General features: G+C 38.3%; 1 pseudogene; it reads left to right on the top strand.

Annotated features, from left to right (window-relative positions):
• Positions 1-5,026: 5,026 nt before the first annotated feature.
• On the top strand, positions 5,027-5,842 carry LOC109392537 (60S ribosomal protein L9 pseudogene; annotated as a pseudogene).
• Positions 5,843-6,629: the final 787 nt, after the last annotated feature.

Genomic DNA, 6,629 nt, shown 5'->3' with positions numbered 1-6,629 from the left:
AGAAAGAATCAGTTCCCCAAGCCTTGGTTTGTTCCTATGTCTGGGCCATTTCCCAGGCATCTGCTAAATGTTGTACTTTCTCCTCGCCCTAGTTTATGCTGTCCCTGAAGAGGGAAAAGTCAGGCTCTGATCCATGCTTGGGGAGATTCCGTGGTCGGCGTCTATTCCGGGCTGTGGCTGACATTCTTCACATATAAAATATGGTTAAGAGTGGTCCTCTTTCCAGGATTGTTATAAAGATTAACTAATGTAAAACTCTTACAGTAAGTGACATGTAATTATTCCTATTATTATTATTATCTAAAATACCTATCACAGCAAGGTACTAAAAGTCCAAATAAAAGTGGCTTGGTCTTGGGGTGACCAGTTAGCTTGGTTGGTTAGAGCGTGGTGCTGATAACACCAAGGTTGCTGGTTCGATCCCTGCATGGGCCACTGTGAGCTGCCCCCTCCCTAAAAGAGTCAACTGTGCCATTGTAGCATGCAAGCAATGTGTAACCAATGACCATGGCTGTTCCCCAATAAAATTAAAAATAAAAAAAAGGCTTGGTCTCTAAGTTTAGTACCCAAGTAAAGCAGAGGAAGGCCGTCTAGGACTATGTCAGCAACTCAACAATGCCATCAAGCATCCAGGTTCCTTCAGTCCCTCCACTCTACCATCCTTAGCATGTAGGCCTTTGGTTGTCACTCTTATGATCTCATGGCTACAAGGTGGCTCCCATGACTCTGAGCAGCCAGAAGGAGGCCAAGGCTTTCTCCACACGAGGCTCTGCCTTTCCCAGCAGCCCTCCAGGAAACCTGTCTTTAGAACTTACTGGCCAGAAATGGGTCTGATGCTTCTCCTCAGCTGCACAGAAGACTGGGAAAGATTATCTGGAGACAGGAGTGAGTAATCATGGTTGGCTTAGGATTACTGATTCATTCTCTTGAGCTGCCAAAATAGAAGAGGACAAATGGGAGACTAGTTGTTGGGTAAGCAGTGAACAGAGGCTGCTATACCCATTTTATTGAGAACATTGAGTAAGATAATACACATAAAGGACAGAACATATTACCGGATATTAGGTATGCTGTCAGAACATGTGGGCTGTGATTTTATTATTATTCAACATTGTGTTGCTTTAAAGCCATATAAACTGTTTGTTTGTTTGTTTTAGCTGAGCCATCCTGCCACCTGTTGTCAGCTCAGCGGGCAGCTTAGCTCGGGCTGGGCATCGAACCACTGTTGCTCAGAGCTCAAATTCTTGGGCGAGCTCTTAACCAACTAAGCCACTCGGCCAGCCCTCATATAAACTGTTTTTAACATGTTTATTATTTCCTCATAATGGATTCCCAGAAGTGTCATTTATTAGGTCAAAAGTTATAAACTCCTGCCCCCCAAAATGCTTTTCTTAATCATGAGGAAATAGTAGACACATTCAAATTGAGGGATATTCTACTAACCAAATGCCATTTTTAAAAAAAATATCAATGTCATGAAAGACAAAGAAAGGCTGAAAAACAGGTACAGATTTAAAGAGATTAAAGAGACAGAGCAAGTAAAGGCAATGAGGGATGCTGACGTTGATCCTGGATCAGGAAAAAAATGTTACAAAGAATATTGCTGAGGCAATTGGCAAAAATCTGCATCTTGACTGTGTATTTGATAAGAGTATTGTATTAAAGTTACACTTTTTAATTTGATACTTACACTGTTGTTACATAAGAGAATATCATTTTTAGAAAGCACACCCTGAACTATTTAGGTAAAAAGATAGAATGGTATAATGTCTGCAACTTACTCTCAGGTGCTCATCAATGGAGATGATAATAATGGTAATATTAATAACATTAAAATAAGATTGTCAATGACAATCTGTAAAATAAGATTGTAAAATAAGATAATAATAAATTAGTGAAACGATTGGTCAACCTATTAGATGAAGAGTATGCAGAAGTTCCTGCTCTGTAAATTTGAAAATTTTTCAAAATAAAAAGTTAAATATAAAAAAATAGAAATTACAAACATAATTTTGACTTTTGTTAGTTCATGCCAATTTATAAACAATGTAGAAGAGACGCTTTATTGCATCTTCGTTAACCTGAGTGTTTTTTTCTTTTTTACAAGTTTACTAGGCTAAAAATAAGTTAAATTTTTAAGTTAGATGAATTGAATGTTTTGCCATGGTATTTCACTTCCTTTCATGTCGATTTGTATCCTGTTCCACTTGTCTATTAAAGCCTTAAAGTTTTTCTTATTGATTTGTATTCATCCTTTAAGTAATTTGTTACCGGTGTGGGGTATCTCTCTTTAAATAACTAATCTCCCTAAATACCTTGAGCCATTTGGAGAAGGACCGAAAACAAACAGGTTTATAGAACTTTTAGAAATTTTGTGGGCATTCAGTGGGGTTAATCCTTGCCAATCCCATATGGAAACGTGGGCACATACCATAAGTTTTCTTTTAGGTAAAAGTCTTTAGTTACAAACATAGTTAGTTTCCAATCCGAGACCGGAATGTCTAGCCCAAGATATTAATCAAAACTCCACCTTAACTTTAATTGCAAATCTTCCCCCAGCTGGGGTGTGCTTCAGGCTGGCAGCACACAGAAGCAAAGAAGGGGAAGGAGGCATGGTTGCTTTTCCTCTCTGCTTTGTGCCACTTCTCTTTTCTTCTCCCACCCCAGCTTGCTAGCCAGTTTCTGACCTCTTTGGAGTTGGAGGATTAGAAAGGTATAAGGAAGCTCTCATAGAACTGATACCGTTGTAAGCTGGCTTCCTGCTTCCTGTGCCTGGCAAATAATCAAAGCTAACTCTTTTCTTGGGTCCTTTGGAAGATTATTTTCTTGGAGACTTCTTTCCTATAGGTCATTTCATTGGGTTCATACATCATTATTCCTGTTGCTCACTTGTGACTCATTGGCAACCCCCCTCCACTCTCTAGGTGATCCTGCTGGACAGGACTCCAAATGACACTTGGCTGGATCTCTCCCATGTGGCCCACATCTGATCCACTGAAAATGCTCAGAAATTCCTTGGCCTGACAATTCTGGGCATCCCAACACAACATCTATCCTGGTACCTCAGGCTGCTTTAGCATCCTTGGTCAGGAGTCAGGCAGCATCCTTGCATCTCCCACTTGCAGGAAAATTGTCATTTCAAACCCTCTGAAAGGTGTCTTAGAAGCCTGTCTTAAAAGCCTTCCTCATTTACCCTCTTCCCCGCAATCAGAGGCAGAAATGGGAAATCTCCTTGGCAAAATCCTGTCCAAGAAAATCTCTTCAAAAATTCTGTGGGATCCAAGAATTATGGAAGTGGTTCTCAGGATTTCTTTGGCAGATTCTGCATATGGTGATCTGGTTTTGGAATATCATATTTGTTGTATTTGGCTATCCCAGGGAAACTTACATTTCAACATACTTACTCTACTCTTAGATATCCTGTCATTTAGCCACATTTACAGAGGCCACAGTTCAGGGCATCCTCTTCCCTAGATTAGAAGGTCATGGAGACAGGAGTAGATTATTGGAAAATGGTACAGTTGATGCTTTATTTTATTAGTAAATTTACTTCACTGTATAATATACATAGAGATGAGTATGCAATGATAAATACATAGCTTGATGACCTTTACAAAGTAAACACACCCATGTACAAACACCCAAATCAAGAAATAGAACACTACCAGCTTCCGGAAGCCCCTATCATATTCTTTTTTAATTGAGTTCTTTCCAAGGTAACAAATATCCTGACTATTCACAACACAGGTCAGTTTTATTTACTTTTCAAGTAAATAAAGACTTTTTAAGACTTTTCAAATCTGTATAAGTGGAATGTTTTCTGTCTAGTCAACATTACATTTGTGAGGTTCATTCATTCTGTTGCCCTAAGTTGGAGACCATTTGTTCTCATTACTGTGAGGCATGGTATGAATATACCTGGACAGTTAATATTTGATGAATGAACCTCTTCCCTTAAGGGTAGTTCAAAGGTTGACTGTAGCCTCACCAGACCTTTTCTGATTCCAGCCTGAATCCACAGGAGGATTCTTAAGTCACTCTAATGACTTGCACTGGGTGTCAGGACAAAGTAGTTGAATTCTTCGTCATTTAAAAGAAAACTATGTACAAGGTTAGGCTCTTTCAGGGAAAGTTTGTTATTCTCCCCCATTCTTTATATTCTATTCCATCAATCTGCTCTTTTACTTTGGCTGACTTAAAACTGCAAATGGAAAAGAAAATCTGCATCATCTAAGAAACATTTTGCATAAATTCTGATAACAGTTATATGAGTTTCTATTTCCTCAGGAATTGTGATAAGAAGTTGTAGCACATAGGCCCCAAGGAAAATTGCAACATATCCACTCACAGTAACAACTGGAGATCAAAAATACTTTTCTGAATATATATTGTGTTTACTTTATAATTATTTAATGGAATTATTTCAATTAAAATGAAAGGCTTCAAAGAATGATAGATTTTTATCTGAGACTTAGATGACCTTTTAACTTATATTTAAATAAAAATTCATATTTAAAAATTCTACATTGAATTCAATAAGTATTTTGAAAACTTGTCAGAGTTTACTTCATGGATTGATATTCACACTGCAGTGTAAAATGTTGGAGTTACAGTATTATCTATGCTCTGAATAATAAATGAAAAGCACTAAAGACTTGTGTTCTATGAAGTCCATCTTGACAAACATTAAAATATCATTAGAGCATTATTTTAAATAAGAAAATATTTTCATTCAGACAGAGGTATATGTATAACTTCATTCATTTATTCATTCATTCAACAAAATATTTTTTGAGCACCTGCTATGTACCAGGCATTGCACTAAGCTATAGACATGTCACGTGAATAAGGCAAATATTGCCACTGTCCTCAGGGGCCTATAGTTTAGTGTAGTTGAGAGATAATTTCTAAACAGGCTAATCACTGCTTCCGCATGTGCTATAGGATTCTGTGTGTGCTATAGAAGCACATAAAAGGCTCCAAATCAATCTTTGGAAGGTCGTGGAATCTTTCCCCCAAGGCAATGATGCCTAAGGTGGGTAAGAAGGTAGACAGATACAGGGTAGAAGGGAGAGTGGCCTAAACATTTGCAAAGGCTGAAGCAACTGGATGCCATTCGCTGACATAGGGCCTATAGTATAGGGATTGGGTTGGAAAAGGAGAAGGGAACATAATTAAATGAGCTGGGACATGAAAATGAATACTCAAGAAGCCCAGAAAGAAGACAACATAGTGGGGCTGTCTTTGCCGTATCTTCTGCAAGGACGAAGGCCATTTTTGGCAATCAGACTGTGGACATTCCAGAAAATGTCAACATCACTCTGAAGGGATGCATAGTTATTGTGAAGGGCCCCAGAGGCACCCTGTGGAGAGGCATCAATTTTATCAATGTAGAACTCAGTCTCCTTGGAAAAAAAAAGGAGAGGCTCGGGTTGACAAACGGTAGGGAAATTGAAAGGAACTGCTATTGTGCGCACTATCTGTGGTCATGTACAGAACATGATCAAGGGTGTTGCACTGGGCTTCTTTTACAAGATGAGGTCTGTGTGTGCTCACCTCCCCCATCGAAGTGATTATTCAGGAGAATGGTTCTCTTGTTGAAATCCAAAATTTCTTGGGTGAAAAATACATCTGCAGGGTTTGAATGAGGTCAGGCGTTGCTTCTTCAGTATCTCAAGCCCAGAAAGATGAGTTAATTCTTGAAGGAAACGACATTGAACTTGTATAAAATTCAGCTACTTTGAATCAACAAGCCACAACAGTTAAAAACAAGGATATCAGAAAATTTTTGGATGGTATTTATGTTTCTGAAAAAAGAACAGTTCAGCAGTCTGATGAATAAGATCTAAGTTGTCCAGCTATAGAAACAGCAAGATGTCAGATGATTCTTCAGACTTATTTGTGATATTTTAAAGATGCAATAGAAGCCATGTATTGATTTTGGGATGGGAGGAAGACCTCATAGTGGAATGGAAAGGGGTTAAGAGTCAGGCTGACTTGGATTCAAGTCCATTTAATAGATATACAAAGTTGAACAAATCCTTTAACTTTTCAAAGCCTCAGTTTCCCACTTTGTAAAATGAGGATAATAATGTGGACATTACAGAGTAGTAGGAAAGACTAAATGGGATAATGTGTGTAATGGTGCCTAGTCCAATGCCTAGCACATGCTGAGCACTGAAAACTTAGAGACTTTGTTATGTCAGAAGAAAATCAAAGGTGGGGGAGGATTAGTCTTCAAAGGCTAAAGCCTGGAAAAGAGAAAGAGTTTTATAAGATCTCTTTGGCAATAGTTCAAGCTACTAGCAATTAGAATTTCCTTTTCGACTGACAAGTGAACCTTAAAAGTGAATGAACTTATGGTTCTTCAGATAAAAGTAGTGTTGTAATTTCTGTTCCATGGACATAATTGTTGACCAGATACACTGAGCAGATAAATTATGAAGCAGGCCTGTTTGTCTTCAAACACTCTTGAGCCAGCTTTGAGTTCCCTTGTAAAAATGCAAAATTGACTTCTGAGTAGGAGTGATCAATTGACTACATGCCTTTAGTTTGGCTTTCTCCTGAAACCTAATAAAATGACAATAAAGGAGTTGTTTTTGAAGGCATAAAGCCACAATGAAACCGAG

The sequence above is a fragment of the Hipposideros armiger genome, unplaced genomic scaffold (genome assembly GCF_001890085.2).
Source record: "Hipposideros armiger isolate ML-2016 unplaced genomic scaffold, ASM189008v1 scaffold_335, whole genome shotgun sequence".
NCBI classification, from domain to species: Eukaryota; Metazoa; Chordata; class Mammalia; order Chiroptera; family Hipposideridae; genus Hipposideros; species Hipposideros armiger.
This window is presented reverse-complemented; position numbering and strand designations above follow the sequence as displayed.